We start from the raw sequence: 20,895 nt of genomic DNA on the forward strand, positions 1-20,895 counted from the left end.
AATACGCACACTGTAAAAAAAAACGGCCTCATTTTACGGTAAAAAACTGGCAGCTGAGTTGCCAGAAGTTTACCGTCTTTATACGGTAAAAGTCTGGCAACCAAAACTGCCATTTTTTTACCGTATTTCTAAAATACGGTAAAATTCTGGCAACCAAAGCTGCCAGTTTTTTACCGTATTTCTAAAATACGGTAAAATTCTGGCAACCACAGCTGCCAGTTTTTTACCGTATTTGCTAAATGCAGGATTTCACCGTATTTTTGAAATACGGTAAAATTCTGGCAACCACAGCTGCCAGTTTTTCACCGTATGTTGTAAATGCAGGATTTTACCGTATTTTTAATATACGGTAAAATTCTGGCAACCACAGCTGCCAGTTTTTTACCGTATGTTGTAAATGCAGGATTCTACCGTATTTTTAAAATACGGTAAAATACCGTACTTCCTAAAATATTTTAAAAAAAATAAAATGTGGTTTTGCCGTAGTAAATACGGTCATGCTGACTGAGGCATAATATCTACATGAGTGAAAAACACATCCAGACTGTATGATATATTGACATTTTATTGTAAACCCTCCCCCCCAAAAAAAACTTATGGTAAATTACTGGTCTCTGTTCCTACCAGAATTTTACCATACAAATTATAGTACAACAACCAAGGAAGTGTAACTTGTCAAGCATTTCTATACAGAAAGTTATAAAGAAAATAATTTCTAATTAAACAAAAATACAGATTACGAGTAATCCACTTAAAGAAACAATTTCTATTTAAAAAGTCAAGTTAAAAAAAGAACTGATTCTATTTTATGTCCAGTTTCCTCACGGTATTACTGAGATCTGGAAAACAAAAACAAAACAAACAGTATGTGTCCACATAAGAGATAACATATTGTAGAAGACAAAATGGTGATAAAAGGATTCTTGTTCTGGGTTGAGAGTCACAAGTCGCTGAGATCAGACGTTGCTCAGGATGGTTGTAGTCTTCCCAGTCACAGGTTGAAATTGAGACTCGCATGTTGTCAATCGGGTGTTTCCTCTCTGCTGGAAAACAAAAAGAAAAAGTTAGAAAGATGCACTACATGAACATCTTATTCGCTTAAATGTTTGTTTCACCTTTGTTGACTTGCATATGGACACAGGTACTTCAACCAGGTGGTGTGATCATTTCTGACTGAAAATTCAGTAGTTAAACCTTTGTTTGTTGTCAACAGGTGTGATCCTCTGGTCTGCAACCAGACAAAATACACAAACTAAAAACAAATATAACTGTTTTAGGCAATTTATGAAATAGATACTCACCATTTATCTGAGTCTCATGAAGGCCAATAGGTTGTCTTCAACCATTTATGTAAGTTACATTTCCTGCAAGCTAGCAGAAACAAAGCTGTAAATGTGAACACTTTTCATACAGGCAAACAAATTGATACAGCTGAGACAATTTATGCTAGGTTAGTTTTTCTCAGTCACTTTTGGTGCATTTCTCGAGTCATTGTTGGCATTTACAAAACAGTAAGCGCATTTCTCAAAACAATTTGTAGAAACAGGAAAAATAGCATTTGTTTGCTTTCAAAATCCTTAGTTCAGCTCTTAAAATCCTGTCTGTTAACATATCAGTGACTCAAAATAATAAGTTATAGTCTCTCTATGTACAGATAAGACAGTCAAATCGATTAGTCATGAGAAGAGACTACAAAAGGATCATTTACGCCAGTGTTTCTCAACCCTGGTCCTCAACGCCCCCCTGCTCTGCATGTTTTAGATGTGCCTCTACTCCAGAACAGCTGATTCAAATGATTGGATGACAATCAAGTACTGCAGAAGCTTGTTAATCATCCAGAGATACAATTCAGGTGTGTGGCAGAAGGGAAATACCTAAACCTGCAGGACAGGGTGACGCTGAAGACCAGGATTGAGAAACACTGATTTACGCTTTTGCTATAATTTATTCATGGACCATGCCATGGTGATTCAGAAAGAAAAAGACAGAAATGCAGAGAACAAAAAAAGTAGAAAAGGAGCCACAGGACAATCTCCTCAAGGAAAACTGTACAGTGCTGTAGAAATTACATTACATTTTAATTTCCATAGTCACTTTGTTCCTTAACTCCACTGAGGAATCTTTTTTCCTCAGTGGGGTTAAGGAATGAACAGTAGGGTGGGAGGACCTCCATCAGCATCATGTTGTGGGTCTCAGCCATGTCCTGATGTTGGACTGATGGAAACTGGCAGATGTCCTCAGCCTCTTCTGACTCTTCTTCTGCTTTCCTCCCAACTATTTCCTCCTCAGCCTCACTCCTCTTCTTCTCTCTGGCTGTTCACTCTGCCCAGATACTTGTTCATCAGTTCTCAGACATGTAACATTGTGTTGTGTTCTGACTATATAGAGCATAATGTTGCCAACTGATGGTTCACAAGATGCACCTCCAATCTGTTTCAGAAAACTGGTTGATCGTTGGTTGAGCTAATGGTTCATACACTGACCTGTTAGAGAAACTCAGGACTCACTTGGGAGCAATTTACCAATTCAGGACAGATTTAGAAAATAATAGAATATAAATTAATTAATATATGATTCACATTATGACAACTTTAAGACTTATGCATGTTAAGACTTACACAATGAACTGATGCTATTTTGGAAGTTGAGAATTCAACACAGACACGTTGTTGTCCTGTTGTCCTCATTTTCTGTATACACCCTTTATCCTCCGGGTCAAAATGACCCGTCTTCAATAAACCCCCAATATAAGCAGCTTAATTGAATTTTAAACACCAAATTCTATCTTGTATATTGTCACTCACCACAAAATGTGTGAATACTTGACTTTTCCCTCTCCACTTGAATTTCTATAGCTTAAGAAAAAAAATGTGCAAAATGAGTTTCGAATGCATTTTTATTCATCACAGTGACTAATTTTCTTTTACTTTTCTCCAGTGAACAAGAGGATGTACAATACAAAAATATGAAAAATAACATAACCCATTCAACTAATTGGCACATGTAGGGCAGTATGCAAGTGCACAGCCTTTGCAGATATATTTCTTACACCTGCAGCACACAGTATGTGTTTTACAGTCTGAGGGCAGAACTGACATCTCTTCCTCTTACTTGGCTTAGCTGAGGAAGTGGCTGTGGTAGATGGATCCTCAGGTTGATCAGGAGCTGCTGCACTCTGAATAGCTTTCACAACTGCTGCTGAGGCTTCTGTGTGGGGGACATGCTTCCTTCTTTCAATGAGTGGAGTTACAAGTGCCTTTCCTAGCTGCTCCAGGAACACCCTCTTCTTGTTGTGCTTATGAGACATCCAGGTTGGGTTGATCTCTATCCAAATCACAAAGGCATTGTAGGAGGACACATCAATGATGTTGTGGAAGATGACCAGGGGCCAGCGGGCAGTCATTCTTCTGCAGCTATATGCTCCAATCACCTTATCTAGGTTGTCCACACCTCCTTTGTTTCGGTTTTATTCCAGGATGATGATTGGCTTCCTGTCCTCACGGTCACTAATGTCGCCGTCTTTGTGCAGTGTGCTCAGAAGAACTACATTCTTGTTTTTCTTTGGGAGGTAGGAAACTAGAGTGGTGGTGGGTGTGAAGGCAAACTTTGAGGAGAAGACCTCTCTCTCCTTTGACCCAAGCAGTGCAGGTGGGAGCTCAGGCTTGTTCTTTTGAACTGTACCAACCATGGTGATCTTCCTCTTCAGGAGCTGCTGTCCGAGTTCATAAGAGTTGAAGAAATTGTCACATGTCACATTGTGACCCCTCAGTCCCTCTGTCACATCAAGCACAACTCGCAACCCCTGGTTCTTCTCTGGGCATCCACTGGTTGACTTCCCAGTATAGACTTGCATTTTCCAAGCATAGCTTGATTCAGAAGCCACCCATGACTTGATCCCATATTTTGCTGGCTTGCTGGGCATATACTGCCGGAAAGGACAACAACCTTTGGACAAAAGACATTAGCATCAGTGATTAGTATCAGTGTCACAGAAAACAGTCAAAGAAATCAATAGTGAAAATCACTTTTATTACAAATATGAAAACAGATTACCTCTAAATGGAACCAGTTGCTCATCCACTGTTACATCAGGCTCTGGATTGTAGAGGTAGGGCAACCGCTCCACCCACTTGTCCCATACCTCTCTTATGGCTGCAAGTTTGTCTGTCATACGTCTTGCTGGTCTTGATTCACGGTCATCAAATCGCATCAGTCTTGAGTAGGTGTGAAAGAGTTTGACTGGCATTGTGGCTCGGAAAATTGGCCTTCCACTCTCTGCTCACTTCTGCTACTGATTGATCTGAGACACAACTAAAACTTTGTAACATTTTATGGTTTGTAAATAACTCTGTGACCTTGATTTCAACTCCATTTGCCTCACGGGTCATTTTGACCTGAAGACCATCTTTGTACCTTTTTTTGTACAGCTTACATGGAAATGAGAATAAAAGCAACACTGAACTTTTTCTATTGTCTGGGCCAATCTAGGAAAAGTCTTAAAATCTCAAGTTAAAAAAATTACATTTAGGGGATTTTTTGGGGGGGGGGGGGGTTTAACACAGTGGCGGGTCATTTTGACCCGAGGACAACAGGAGGGTTAACATATTTTGATCAAGACGATAAAAGCAAATTACAATTATAAAAGCATAGAAGTGTACATAACCAGCTACATGATGTACAAAAGCAAAACTTGCAAAACTAATTGTTTTGATGTGCAGAAGTGACACAGTAATTTGAAGATTGAACAGGTAGTTTTAAGAATTTCAATTCTGTTCTGAGAGATGCACCCAAACTGAGAAAAGCTGTAAAATATTAATATTTAAATTCTCTTATCTTCAAATCCTTCAACTGTCATGGACCCAGTGACTTTAGTGCAAGTATTTTGGGTGTGAGAGTCAAGAGGTCAAAGGAAAATATTAAATAATATCTCTGATGCCAAGCTTTATACTTCTAAGTATTACCAAAATATTGAAACAAAAGCTAACATGTTCTTCAGAGATTTAACTTGCATGCATGAACATTTCACACTCAAAGTAATTCAAATTAATTATTGAACCAAACTTGGAAAAAGTTGCTTCTGCCATTAACAATAACTTTAAGCACATGTAGTCTGAAGTAGACCAGAAATATAATCTATGCAGCCGTTCCTACAGAAACATTAATGGAAGTGTTGCATCTGTGAAGATTAAATGTTCCATATAGTAAAAATATCTAGCTGCAGTGCATGTACATAAACAGCATGGCTCAGAAACTACACATTTCTTTGTCAGTTGGTTAAAGTTAGCTAACTTCAGTTGAAACCGTGAAAGGGACTCACCTGTGATGTGTTGCCCTTCTCCTCCTGAACGTGCAAAAATAGCAGAAATTTGATTTCAAAGACAGTAGCAGCATCTTGACAAGGACCAGGCCTACTGGGCTCTCAGCACCCTAGTTAGCAACCTTAGTTAGCACAGTGACTTTACTGTGTTGAGTTCAGGACACCACTACAGGAACAGAGTTAAAAGAATCTTGCTGCTGATGCTGAAGGATCAAGCAGCAATGCAAACTAGATAATTATTTGTTTACATGACAAATAACAGTCTCCATTTACTGTAAACCCTACTATTTATCACAATAACAAAATGAAAAACTCTCTAGACCAGGGGTCCCCAAACTACGGCCTGCGTCATTTGGTCTGGCAATGCCGGATCTGGCCCGCCTCCTCATACCAGAGAGCATTCAGTGTATTTTTTCATATATTGTATTTTCTGGTTTGTGGATTTCTCTTCAACCACCAGGGGGCTCTTGAGCAGATGTTAAACTAACTTTCCCTCAAATATATACTAGTCAGTCCCAGTCACCGTTTCACTCACGGTTTTTTCCATTTCCATTCTGGGTAAAAATCTATCTAAAAGCGACCGCGAATGTGTCGTAGTCAGCAACCCCCCCCCCCCCCCCCCCCCCCCCGTCGACAGTTTCAAAGACAGAACAGCCCCCCCCCCCCCCCCCCGCCGACAATAAGTTTCTAAGGTATCTTTCTCCAAAAACTAAGACCGGCCCCCGAGCAGAGAAAGGAACAGCTATGTGGCCCTCGCAGGAAAAAGTTTGGGGACCCCTGCTCTAGACTATTCTCTACTAATAGCACAATATTTAAAACCAAGTGTGGGATTTGTGAAACTTCAATGATGGGTGACTTTACAACTTGTATGATTTTGGATAACACTAGAATTGTTCTTTATTGAAGTTTCACAAATCAGATAAAGGTTTTACAAATCCCACACTTGGTTCTAAATATTCTGATATGAGTTGAGAATAATCTAGTCCAGATTTGAAGAGTCTAGGTGTTGTAGTTTTTTAGCTAGAGTAAATTAAAGATGCTGATTGCAGTGAAAAATTAGGTGGAATTGCCCTTTAGCCATTTCCCAAATTGGAAGCAGCAATTGGAAACCAACTTCAGCTTCATTCAAGCAAGAGGGGCTAACATACAGTTCTCTTAATGTTAATGATCAAATGCTCTCATAAATGATGGTGGCGTTGGCTGTAGGAGTTTGCTTTGCAATCGGTGGATCGCCAGATCGATGCCTGGTCTACTGCTGAGATTTCAGTTTGGTGTATTAAAGGCATTATTAAAAAAGAAACCAAAATATCACACCAGCATTCTGTTCTTTGTAAAAAATTATTTTGCAGTCTTGTTTACGCTTTTACATTGTAGATCTAAACATCAGCAAAATTTGTAATTTTGGCTGATTGCTACTGTTAAGTTTAGGGTAATTAACTGCTGGCAATATTACAATTTTTTAAGAACTTTACAATTACTTATATTTTTACACTATATTTCTGTATTTTCTACATTCGTGACTGTCACAATTATTTAGGATATATGTTTATTCAGTTATGATAATGCCATGTATTTTCTACGGCAGTATAATGCTGTGAATATTCTGGTCAGTAACTGCTGGCATTTTACAATTTTTTACCGTAAATTTACTGACTTTCTTTGCAGTTTCGACTTACGGTAGTTCCATGTAATTTCTACGGTAATGCAATGTTTTTGGATACGACGGTCAAAAACTGTTGGTTTTTTACAGTTTTTTACCGTAAATTTACTGACTTTTTTTACAGTGCAGACCACAAATCGACCCCTCCACAGGAAATAACCGCCACGTTGCGGGCCATTGGCCACTGAGTCAGATTTATAACAACTGCACTCATTCCAGAACCATTTAAATTTAGTGAGGTTTATTTTAGAACCCATAGGTGAAGGGAATGTAAGTTTTTTTGTTCAAAGATCACAAACCACGCTGAGTTTTAAAGTGTCTGTAATAAATGAAGAATAATTTAGTGACCTATTAACACTTTGAAGTTTCTGCATTTGTCATAAGTTAGGCTGGAACCCATTCTCTATTTACTGCACTAAGAAACAGGACTAGACATAGTGCCGCCCTGGGCAAAATGCCACATTGCCAATATGTCGTGAGAAGGAAATCTCTCGTTGGTGGACTAATGGACATTTCTATTTACTGTTGGAAATCAGAATTCCAAAATCGAAAAGATTAAGTGTCTTTTTACATATAAAAATCTGTAAAAGTTACAGTTATAAACTCTCAGCAGCTTGGATTGATAAACTTGGGAGCACATATTGTACTGTGAAACCTCAGTTCTCCATGCTGCACAAAGCACAAAATGTTACATTGGTATTTCTTATAGTAGTTATCACTCCAACAATTAGGAAATAGCAGTCGTTTTCTAACTCGCAACAACATGACTCAGGTGTGATGGCATCCCTTATTACAAGGCCTGACTTCCAAGTTAAATTAAATGCATTGCAAACCCAAACATGCATTGGACAACATTTTTACTTTACCTCAACCATTCTTTTTGCTCAAACACACAAATTCCCCCATATTTGCCTTTCCATCACCCCCAGAACATGTGCTGTAAACCTTTTACAAATGCAAACATTGGAAACAAAGGGGCTCTGAGAGGCTTTTCACCTCACAGGAAGAAACCCAAGGGGACAAAGAAGCAAGCAGCTGGATCATTTCCCTCACAAAGACACCTCTTCCCTGCAGATTTTATGATCAACCAGCTAAGCTGTCACAGGCAGCAACAGCTGGAGAGAAGACTGAGATTTACTGTTCCCGGGGAAGTTAAAGTGGTTCAGAAAACATTCTGAAATGTGTGTGTGAATGTGCTGCAAACTGTGTTTGTCAGAACTTCTGCTGACCTGGGAGAAAAGCTTAAAATCTCAGACGAAGATTAATGGAAGTTAAAACATTTAAACTTTTAAAGGATGAGGCAAAGCAAGTTTTCCAAGCTATTAGCTAGACTCTTCAGTGGAAATAAATGAAACTCACTTGAATTACCGTTTGTCACCTACTGAACAATATTTCATGGTAACACAAGGTCTAATGCAACTGATCAGTGTTATCTTGAGTACATCCATTTATGTATTTTTTTTACATGCATACAGATTTGTACCATTTAAAGTTCTGATGACTCTCACTGTCGTTTGATTTAGCTTCACCATCCACGGCTGAGACCATCATGATTTGGGAAAGATCGTAGTTAAATGTGAAGTTGAACACCTCACAACTTAAGATTCAACTCTAATGCTATGTTGAAATATGTCAAAAGAAGCTTGTTTTCTATAGTACTTCCTAATTCTAACAGCTCAGATCAAATATTTGCCTCTTGTGATGTCATCGACCCAAATATCAACATCATTTAACGTGGTTTCTGTAAAATCCTCTGATTTCTGTAAAAATCCTGCATTGAAAATCCCTACTTCTATACAGCTTAGATTTTATTTCCATTGTTCATTTACTACGGGGAAAAAATACACTGCTGGATAATATCTTTAAAGATCAGACCACAATACACGTGGAAGCAAACATCAACTAAGACTGATAATCCCACTGTATTCTTCTTAAGGCTTTCCATCACCCCACCAGAAGCATCTTGAACCATAAAACTGCTGCATGTAAATCCCCTTCCAGTATAAATACAAAGATTAACAGGACAAAAGCCGACAAGCTGAACAAAACCAGAAGAAAATAGCTATTATCTCAATGATGGGTCCTGCTGGCAGGCAGACAGACAGGCAGCTGACTCAAACAGTTCTGCTGCTTCTTGGCCCAGAGCCAGAGAGGGTGAGGTAAAAAAAAAAAAATGGTACTAGTAGGATTAGTAGTGGAAAGACCTAACACCTTTCAGCTTCACTGGGTTTTCTGCCTTGTTAGATGGTCACAGGCCATTGATGGGATGATGGGCGGATTAGCAACATGTGACTATGGAAGAGCCAGTTGTGATAGTCAGCTGCTGTGAGAATGTTGTTAGAGCAATCCAAATCCTTTTCAATCAAATAAGAAAAAAAGCTTGATCAGAATAGAACATTTGCATGAAATCTGAGAAAAGACATTGATTACAAATTACACGAGCTGACCCTCGCATAATAAGCTCCCAAAGGGCTGTGCTGCTTTCGAGACAAAGCCCGGAGCTTTGTTGTTTCTGAACGGATGTGTGGAGGAATATGGATAACTTCCCCCTGCATGAACCTAATCAGCTGGAGGAAGCAGAGTGCACTCAGAGCTCAGGGAGCGTTTCAGAAGGAAGGTGCTTACATATAGTATTTTCAGTGCAAGAAAGGAGAGGAGAAAGCTTTTAGTTTAAAGACACTTAATTCCCATTTAAATCAACATTATAGACTGATTAAGAGGGAGAAAAGAAAGACTATAGAAACAGACAGTACAAACGTATTCAAAAAAATAAAAAGGGCCACAATAAACAAGTTGCTAAATGAGTCCATTAAGAAAATTAAGAAGTTAAAACAATTGAAACTGTGACAAAAAAAAAAAGATCACCTCAAGAGAACAGCAGCAAAAATCAACCGGGGTCAAAAAATCAACATCATGTCATAATCACCGGTTCCAATTTGTGTCAAGCTGTTAACAAATGAAAAAGGTTTTAAAAGTTCATCAGTCTGTGTGAACCAAGAAATTAGGAGTGAATTTTGTCAAAGCCTTAACACAACTCCATTACTTCAGAAGATTTATTTTCTGTACATCAGACTCAAGAACAGAAGGTCAAACCTGGCCACTAAAATAGAACTTCAAGATAACAGTCGTGTGCTGATAAATATTATTTTATCAGTCAAATCAAATCAGTTTTTATTTGTATAAAATCTAATTGCTTGTGGCAACCGGTCATTTGAGAAAATTCATGATTTGGAAATCAAAATTATAATGAGTTTGACACCCATGGTCTAAAACATTAACTTTATTTTCTGGGGCCATATTATACTTCTGGATTTCAACATTTGTAATAACATAATACCATAACTCCAAACCAAACATATTAATTTTTCTCCAAATGAAGAAGCTGCTAACTTAACTTTAGACCTATGCAAAGCAAAAAATCCTTTATAAACATGACCATAAAAAAGGCCTTTTTAGTGGTTAATTTGGTGCAGCTGACTGGCTTAATCAGAACTCATAATCTGAAAGAACAATTCAACGTATAGTTATTGAAATGTGAAAAAATACATAAATTTCCGCTCTGACTTACTAGGACTAATGGCACAAAGGAAAGTGAAAAATGTTGGCTAACGAGTTTTTGTCACAAACCAAAAGGCAGCTTCCACGTCACCAGCCCGCATTATCTTACAATACATTAAAGAAACTTTTATTGTGAAGGTTATGAAGGTTTCTATACGAGAGGATAAAAGCTGTCTTTAGTTCCCTGCTGTGTGTGGCAGCAGAAAAGGGTAGGGAAACACACCAGGGCTTCAGGGAGCCAGACCCAAAACCACAACAAAGACATCTGACTGTCATCTGAAAACTAAACCCAACGCACCTCCTACTTGTGGCAAAACTGCCTCAAAAGTAAAAAGATGCAGCTGATGAAGTTTGTGATTATACCCCACCAAGTTCTCCCTGCTGTTTCTCATAGAGCAAAGTTGGTAAATGAAAGGCAAGACTAAACAAAAGAGTTTCTCTGAGTATTTTTGCTCTTTCACACATAGGATTGGAAAAAAGGACAGCAATAAAAAAAACAACCAGTGAGAAGTCTAAAAAATCTCAGCTCCTTTTTCTGTTACAGAGCCATGTGGGTTACCTCAGGGCTTGCTATATGGGTCTCTAAATTTTTTTCATCTGCTGAACCTTGGTACCATTCTTGTTAAATACAAATTGGATGGGTTTAGATCATAATTATCTGAAGAAAAACATATTGTTTTAGTCCTCCTGAGACACAGTATGAAACACATATAAAAGCTTGGTTTTAGAAGGACACTTACTTTAGACGAAGTACTCTGTGGACTAGTAAAATCCCTTTTTGTAAGCTAGCAACTAGCTAGCCATTGTAAAATCTGTTCTTAAGATTCATGTTGGTTTCATTCAGATATTAACTGTTTGTCCTATTATGATTGTATTGTTTCCTTATATTTATGACTGACATTCTTATACATATACCAGTAAAAGTATCCATATTTTATGTATATATATGTTCAGCAATTTGGTCGGTAATTAAAGCGATTAGCTTGGCTTCATTGAAAACACCATGCTTGTATAGAACTACAGAGCTACACAGACACAGGACAGCATTTTAAAGTATTTGTCAGTAAAATAATGAACAAAATGGAGTTAAGAGATTTGAAAAAGTGCAAGAAGTTGATTACCGTACATTAGATTTTCTGTGACTCACTCTGGGTTACATCTGTTCACTTCAATGACATCAGCTTCAATTGTGAAACTAAACGTTTTCAATGAGTAACTGCCTCTTTTTTCCCCTGCAGAAGGTCAATTTTCAGTTTACAAGATGAAAAACATGGACATTGACAGCTGCAAAGTCATAGCTCAAACCTGGAGACAATGTAACGACCCAGTAACTCTTGTCAGCAGTCTGGCTTGTTATTAGGTGGATCAGTTTCACTGTGCTAACCAGTCTGGGTCGAGTTCTACTGTAAGATTTGTGAAACGAGACACTGATGCATCCAAGACTTAATCATCAAAGCTTGAGCAGCTTGTAGAAAAAAAGTCAGAGGACTGATCGTAAATCACTTGGCAGATATTTTTCTTTAGCTGAAAAGAAGGGATGAGTGCATCACAGTCATTGGGGAGTAGACTCGATCTTATCATTGACTGGAGCAAAAATATATAGATGATTCCACATCAATATCATCCCCTGTGTGTGAGTAGCCCTAAAGGAAACACAAACACACAGGAACGCACGCACGCACGCAAACACATGCACACCTCCACACACCTACATTTTCACCCTTGGAGACAGTTCAGCAGTTTGCTTGCTTCCCAGAATCATTGCTGACTTTCAGGAACGCTACCTCAGCCTTTTACCAAAGTCTGCAGAAACTCATCCCTCTGAGGGAGCGGACACTTCAGTGGAAGAGGAACTTGCTCATTAGGAGATTCATCTCCATTGATTTCTGCCCTCAGGGGAACAGGCTCTGCAATATCACAGACGTAGAGTGTGACTGTAAGAGGACAGGTGCGCAGAGGCTATTCATTTACACTTAACAGTGTGAATGATCTCTTGAAATGACTATTAATGACTGTAAGGCGTGAGGAGTACAAAGCAATGTCAAAATGTGTTCAGGGAGGTGAGCAATACCAGAGAAAGGTCACTTACAGCAATGCTGAAATGTTATGGAGCAATGGCGCCCTCTGCAGGTTGGCAGTGTCAACATCAGACGACCACAAGATTATTTTTTATTAACATCACAATACGGACATGTGTGTTGGTATAGCATAATCAACATTTACAATCAGAACACACTCATGGAGAGAATGTTAATGTTTTTTCTATGTCACACATTCCGAATTATTTCCAGCTAAAACAGGCATGCAAAAGATGAGTTTCACCAGCATATTCAATAGACAAAAATAATGGTTTAAAGAAATTAATTCACACAAGAAATATTTGTAATTTCTGCCACACTCTATTCTACGTCTCTATCCGAGCTTGCATCTTTGGGGTGCACTCTGCAGTAACCCTTCAAGCATGTAAAAATTTAAACAGGAACACCAGCATCTGCATTATCCATATATGAAATTTAAACAACTGTGGAGAGGACTCACAGGAAACTATAATTCAAACTGGCAGGGACAAATAAAAGCAAACGTTTTTTTCTTTTTTTTGTCAGGAGGCGCATGTGAGACATTTTGAGGGTATCTTTTCAACGATACGTCTAAGGAACATGAAGTTAAGAATTTTAAATGAAAAATGATAAACAGTTTTGTGATCAAGTTTCAGTTTCATGCTAAATTAACTTCTCATTAAAGTGTAAATTTTAATAAAGTGTGAAAATGTTGGTTTATGTCTTAATGTTAAATGTGACATCACGCCTCTAATTTATCTTTAGTTTTCTATGAGTTTGCACCTCATGGGACTAAGGATTAGCCTCAACCAAATTAACAGGTAATTATTTTGACCATATCATCATTTCTCTGCATATTCTCCAACTCCCAGGTGATTACTGGATTTAAGCATATGAGGTAATGTGTATTTATATAATAGGGGAGGGTGTGACCTAAGGATGTCAACATTCTATTCTCAGATGTATAATTTTTAACCAAGTTCTTTTGCTCAAGCAAAATGACCTGAAAAAGAAAAATTTCACTGACTCTGAAAAGTTATAATTTATATAGCCTTAAAAAAGGGATGCAGCAGCACTCTTGGTATTTCTAATCTCATAGAACCAATTAACATTTTGTTGCAAGTAGACGGAGCCGGTCAACAGTTGCAAACAGAACTGAGAAGACCCATTTAAATGAAAAAAGTGACATAAATTTGCTGTATTAAAATTGTTCCTTCTTCCCATTCAGTCTGACTTACCCAGGTATGGATTTTCTTGCCAAAATGACGTCATTTCCTAAGTTGTTCCAAGCTATGCACAATTTTAATAGTCACTCATTTATCCACACAGCACCATATACATCATGTGATAACGAATGATAACGTTTCCTAATCTCCATTATGGTGAACACAGAGCTAGTTCCCCATGCCTTCAGGTAAGGATAAAAACAGAAAAGTAGCAGAGAACCAATGGAGATTACCGCTGAGGCAGCAGGACCAACACAAAAACAAAATCTGACATCCCACAGTCTGCTACACCGGGCTCAGCGAACAAACACATTTAAACATGGACATGCTGGCGGGGACGAGTATACTGTGCAGCATGCAGGGAACAGGGGGACATGCATAATAGACCCATCTGGTCCCATAAAGTCAAACACCTGTTCTGCATCAACAACACAGACAACATCATTGGGACTTGTGCCCCCTTTCCCACATCCTTGCTGCATTCAGGATACACAGGAAAACACGGCCATTCGAGACACTAAACTATTTAGAAGAACTGCAAGATTATATTGGCAGTTGTTTTATATCCTCCATGGGATTGCCCAAACCAAAAACAATACATCAGATCAATGCAGGAACAGACTTTGCACACCTCACCTACCACTCACCCATACAAGCACCTTTAAACATTTCATTGTATTGATTCCTTTCACTGCACATTCCTCTTTATGAAAGAGAGGCCCTGATTCCATCTGCTCTCAGGGCAGAGTCAGTTGGTGATATAATGTACAGAGTAAGGGATAAAGAGCCCCTTTGTGTGCAGGAAAATGAAAAATGAGAGCTGCAAAGACAGGAGAGAAGAAAAGGTGCATAACAGAGGGCTGAAACAGATCTGCCTTTTATTTTTCTGCCTAACTGCATGAATAATCCGAAGGTCAATGACTTGTCCTTGGGGAAGTTACATGTTTACCCAAGAACATATAAACTGGTGTCGATTAAAACTGACTTCCTCCTGTACAAAAAAAGGGATAATGACAAATTTGACGAAGGAGTTGACAGCAAGTGTCCAGCACTGTAATGAAGACCACACAGAGGAATCTGGTCCTATGTGTGAGCCTTTTGTTTATGTTTAACAGAGAAGTCTTTGGGGTGTGTTGTGGTGACAGGAAGAAGATACCGTTGGCATGAGACAGTGAAGTTCTTATTTACAGGGTCTTATGTTACCAGTAAACAGAAATAATAATAATAAAAAGCCTAATTCAAGTATTGGTAATGCTTTCTGTGTGTCTTTGGAGAGAAAAAAGACAATCTGGATCAGAAAAGTAGGTTGTTACTGAAACACATGACAAAACGACCCATTTACATGCTTCATCAGGGGACCTGAGCATGAAAGTAATAAAATGGCAGGTATAATAAGTCTCTTAGGGAGGCAGGGTCTTTGGAATGAAAGATTCAGTTCTTAGAAGCAGATAAACAGTATCAGAACTAATGCAATACATGCCAAAGGCTTGCAAAGAAATTTTTGAATGTATAATTTAAATAGAAGTTGTTTCAGGGCATAATAGCAGATTCCAAAAGTTAAATCATTCTAAAAAAGTTGCTAAGGCTTATATTCAGCTGCCTTTGCATAAATACAGCTAAATAAAACTTGGTGCAATTACCTTCAAAAGTGACATCACATTAAAACGCACTCCCTTATTAAAAAATGGTGGTGGCAACATTATATTGTGACGATTCCACAGGAGACAGGAGACTTCTCTTATCGGGTCAGTGATGGTTTTTCTCCTGGAACTGTCCCATGGATGCCATTTTTGTCTAGTCTCCTTCTTGTTGAAGAATCAAAAACTTATTAACCTAAACTGAGTCGTGTGCAGTGTGCTGTGCTCTAGACGCTGCTCTTTTGTGACCTCTGGAAGTGTTGTTGGTGTACTCTTGGAGTATTTTGGAGTTTGCCTTGGTATAACAATTCTATTTTTTCTTAATTTGTGAATACAGCTGTCAGTGTGATTAACTGGAGTCTATAGTTCCTACGAAAGCAACTCAGTCATCTAAAAATAGGGCTAGTCATAGTTATCTTACAATCTAACAGGTAAGGCAAATCTATTTTCACAATGGGTCAAGTTGGTTTGGGTAGACTTCACCCTTTCCAACTACATTTTGTATTTACCTATGTAATTGTTGTCTGATGATAATTTTTTGATGATCTGGAACCTTTTACTGCAACAAAAAATCAAAAATGAATAAGCAGATAAATCTGATAAAAGATTAATCCAGTCAAGATAAGTGAGTGAGACACATTTGATGATGCATCGTGGAAGTTTTCACATCTGTGGGAGTGAGATTGTGTCCAGGGATTAAGCCTCCTCGATCCATTTCTCTGTCTGCTAAACGAGTCACTGGTAGTGATGGCTTCGAACAAGATAGTGCATGCTGGGCGAACAAAGCCCATCTGTGTCAGATAATACGCAATGGACCTTGCTCAATGAGACACGGCAGCTTAGTCACAATGTAAGGTGGTTCTGGGAATCACAGACTAACACACTTCAGCTATCGTGAATGACTAACTAAGCTAAACATCAGCGTTCATTCATAACTCTTCGTGGTAAGAGAGAGGGCAGACTCAGAGATGCACATGAAGAAGCAGACGTGTGTGAACTAAATAGCGGCACTGGGCGTGACTCATTTCCTGTGTCTGCTATTTATGTTCACGCCTTGTTCAGAGAGAAGCACTGTCGTTAAAATTACCGTGGATGTGTGGCTGGGTGGGGTTTACTTGTAACATAAGCAGCTGACCCTCAGCTGTTGTCCAGTCCTGACACTGGTTGCCCCACAGACACAAACCACATTCCACCACACACACACACACTGAAGACATTTCCATTTACAGCAGCAAGGACCTGGGAATAGCTGGCTGAGTGATATTAGAAAAAACCAGCCACATAAAAAAAACAACAACAAAAAAAACGGATGTATTTTTGTTACATTTTAAGTGTTTACCGTCTTTCCCAGTTGAGCGTTAAATGGCTTGTCTGCCTTGTTCGGTCAATAGGGATCAGATAAGATAAGGCTGAGAGGAAAGTAGTGTCCTTGAGTCTGTGCTGCAGACTAGTCAAGGGTCAGAGGACATCCTGTATCTGTGTTTCATGTGCGTCGCTTGGAAAAGGAAATGAAACTTTGGAGCTTTTAAGGTTCAACATGATCTGCTGCACAGGATGACTATCAGCTGTTTCTATTTTTAGGTCATTGTGTAAATAAATTTTAACCCTGAAAAAGGCGAAGAGCTTGGAGTTAATACGTCAAAAATAAAATGTAACAGAAGAAAATTTCCAAACCGAATAACATTAGTGAAAGTTGGTCTGCTTTGCATCCTCAAGAACCAGAATCAAACATGAAGAAGAAGCATTCAGCTTCTACGCACCACAAATCTGGAACAAACTTCCAGAAAACTGCAAAACAGCCGAAACACTGAGTTCCTTTAAATCAAGACTAAAAACTCACCTCTTTAGAATTGCCTTTGGACCATAACAAATGAAACACTGACCAACATATTAGATGTTAATGATTTTGGTGATGGCTCTTATAAAATAAAATGTCTGTTCCATTCTTGACTGTATGGTGTATTCTTTATAACTTTTTGTTTTCATTATGTAAAGCACCTTGATTTATACTCACATTAAATCCAAACAAAAAACATTAAAATTTGTAGTTGCATTGTCACAAAAAGTGAAAAAGTTTAGGGGTTATGAATAGTTTATGAAAGGCACTGTAAACAATATGAAAGTGCTGGGAGGGTAAAAGGAAGCCCATTAAATATAACAGTGAAACAAAGTTCTGCTTTCTGCATTACTCTCCTCGCCAAACAAATAAGTCATTACCTGGAGAGACGTAGCAAGAACTTACTTAGTTTTTACTTTTCGCTTGAAGAAACTGATTAAACCATTTTTCATTCTGAAGCTGTCTAGGAACAATGCTTTACCCTGACGTATACACAAAGCCTTGGTAATAAGAATAGTTAAACATTTGCTAGCTAAAATATCCACTGGCATACCAGAAAAGCCTCCAAGCAGAAACCTCCAGTGGCCCGGCTTTGTTTGAGAATAAGGGTCCGAGAAGGGGTAAATATTCCCTAGCATCTCCCTAGCACCCCCCGCAGTGTTCAACACGGCAGAGAGCCCTCGGGGTGCACACAGACAGACAAATCTATGCAGGCCAATCTTGGCACTGCAGTTGTTCAAGAAATCAATAAAGCAGAGTGCATCCACTCCTCAGGACCCTTGGGCCTCTGAACTTGTTTTTTTTTTAGCATTTTATGCTTTAGTTTGTTGTTTGGTTTTGGGCTACACTGCAGTAACAGAACACTACTTTCTTGGTTCACAGATTTGCTTAGACTCTGAAGCCTAGGCATCGTTCACAATTTTCCTGTAAGCAAATAAGTAGTGAGTTCAAGACTTGATGCAGTGACATCTGTGTGACCTCTCTTTATTTTGCACGCAGGGAGACAGACATATGCTTACTTAAGACAGCTTAGTAAATTGGTGCTTCACAAGCCACAATAGACACCAGCAGAAGCCAGACTGAGAGGCTGCAGAGCATGAAACTGCTTAAGGGTGCCGGCTCCAAACCATAAACCGCACTAAACAGGGATTGCCCAAATTGGGAATATTGGTGTCATGTTGGAAAAGATGACACCAAACTAAAAGTTTGAAGTAGAAAATATTCTTAGAGAATTTAGCCACAGGGATTAACAGTTTAACTGATGAACCTTACATTGTTTTTCATGAGTTGGCAATAAATCTGCCCAGGGTTTACCAGTTATTGCTGGAGCCTCTTTCTGCAATCTTGAACAGGATCCAAAAATAGAAACAGCAATCCCTCCCAGGTCGCATTGACAACACTCTTCAGTGTGGAAGCAGTTGATGTGAGAGGAATTTGCTATTTTCAGTATAAAGTGAAGACCAGTGAGGCATATAGGTGTAAGAAGCCATTTACAGAGACTGTTCATTTTCATTATGTTGAAACATCTCTGAGATTCATTCAGGCATTGTGGGAGCGAGGAAGATAACAGATAACAGTAAGGCTGAAAGAAGTACAGGAAAGTTGCTCTGCTTTATCCTTTCAGGTTGTTTGTCTTGGAACAATGATGAATTTCCTTTCTGACTAAGAGACGTGTTGATCATTTAAAAGGTCGTTCTTATCTTTTATCTACACCTTTTCTTTTTTTCCTAAAGAAGTTTTAATTTCTATTTCATATTTTCAACTTTGAAAGAAAAGTTATTTCTGCTATTTTAGTTTAAACTAATTCAGATTTTCATTTACACACAGACATTTACAGAGACATATGGGGTGGAGAAGGGCATTTCACCAAATCCAGTCTCACTGTAGCCCAGAGTTGTTAAAGCTTTCAGTCAACACACATGCCAGATTCCCAAGCTTAGGCATTCCCTCTGAAAGGCTTAGAGTGTGGGTGGATGGATGGATGAATGGGCGCGTCGTCACATGCATCTAACCACTTCCTCGCCCTATATAGCCACTGTTAGCCACAATGGTGTGGACTGGCATAGCGAATCCTTAAATTAAATGCAACATGCTGACAGAGCGTGAAAACTGAGGGCATTCCTTCCTAATAATAACAATAATAATAATAATGGTGAATTTCCAAGGTCCCAATGCATGTCTGGTCATCTTCAGCTGAAACAGCAGAACTAGGGAGGATGGAGGGTTTAGAGACCAGCCAGCAACCTTGTGCATCTGAGAGAAAGGATGCAAAAAGCAGATGTCTTGTGTTTGCAATCAGAGGAGCAGTAAAAGGAGCAACATGAAGGCCATGGAATGGGTTTAACAGCAAATTCTGCTTAGTCTCCCATTCCTTCAGTCTTTGACCACTTGACCCGTTAAGTTGGTGTTGTGCACACCAGCTTGACTGATTCAGTTCAGGAGCTTAGATTATTTTTGAAGAAGAGCAGCAGAAAAGCCACCTTTTTTATAATCTGGGCATTTACAGTGCCAACTCTACATTTACTGGGCAGTCCTGGCAGAGACATATAAAATGTCTTTGAATAAATTCATCTTATATTACACTAGTGTAATCTTACACAAAAAAATTGTCAAGAAATAATCATCGTTTAAGAAAATAAGCTGTCACAATTTTTGCGGAATACTTCCATTTCAAATAAATGTAATTGAAATATTTTTCTATTCAAGCTTTACTTTTGCAAGTTGTTCAGCATTTTGATTAAATTCTTCTTAGTCATTCTTCTTTATGATTGTATTTAATGTATCTCAATATTCATTTCGTCTGCTCTTTATGATAAATAAAATGACAAAACCAACAAATAAGGCAGAATAATGTAAAGGAAAATTTCCCTCCCTGAGTATGCACCAACCTTGTGAAATGTCATAGGAAAAGGGTGAGTGACCTACTGGCAAAGTGTTGACAGAACAGGTGGCAGTCCATGCCCCAAAAGTGATTTTATTAATGACAATGTTTTGTAAAAATTAATTTTTAATCCTGAGTGTTTCAGAGAATGAAAGGGTTTTACACATCTTTTCCATGAATGTGGCAGGAAATGTAAATATATTCATAGACAACTTGCTGTTGCAGTGACAAGTCAAAATATTTTAAATGTTATTTAGACCTTTATCACTGTTTGTTGCAAAGCAAACAGATTCATTCCCAATGTCTAGTATTTTACCAGTCAATCTGATTCACAATCATGGCATTTTTTTGGCTTTAAATAGAAACAAACACATCATCTTCTTTAACACATATTTCTAAGTAAATTAACATTAAACATTTATTCACTGACTTAAACACGCAAATGTGATTTTCCCTGGCTTAGTGGGAGAAAAAGGTGCTTTCATACTAGCTCATTGAGATGCCATGCACTGGCTCCAGGCTGGCATTCAGAAAGAGACCGGACACACAGAGCAAAGAGGAAACTCCCAGCCTCTGAAAGAGAATCATTAGCATTGGCAACAAAGTCTGAAACACAAATTAATCTTATATGAGAGCCAGCAGAGAACACTTTACAGAGTTAAGGAAACATGATTGTTGTAAAAGGACGGGAAGCCTTCAGCCTCATGAATAACTAATAGAGA

At 38.5% G+C, this 20,895-nt stretch overlaps 1 protein-coding gene across 2 annotated transcripts in view; it reads right to left on the reverse strand.

Moving 5' to 3' along the window:
- rtkna (rhotekin a) overlaps positions 1-20,895 on the reverse strand; it is a 70,953-nt gene that overhangs the window by 46,956 nt on the left and 3,102 nt on the right. The gene's annotated exons all lie outside the window — the stretch shown is intronic.

The sequence above is a fragment of the Xiphophorus hellerii genome, chromosome 12 (genome assembly GCF_003331165.1).
Source record: "Xiphophorus hellerii strain 12219 chromosome 12, Xiphophorus_hellerii-4.1, whole genome shotgun sequence".
NCBI lineage: Eukaryota > Metazoa > Chordata > Actinopteri > Cyprinodontiformes > Poeciliidae > Xiphophorus > Xiphophorus hellerii.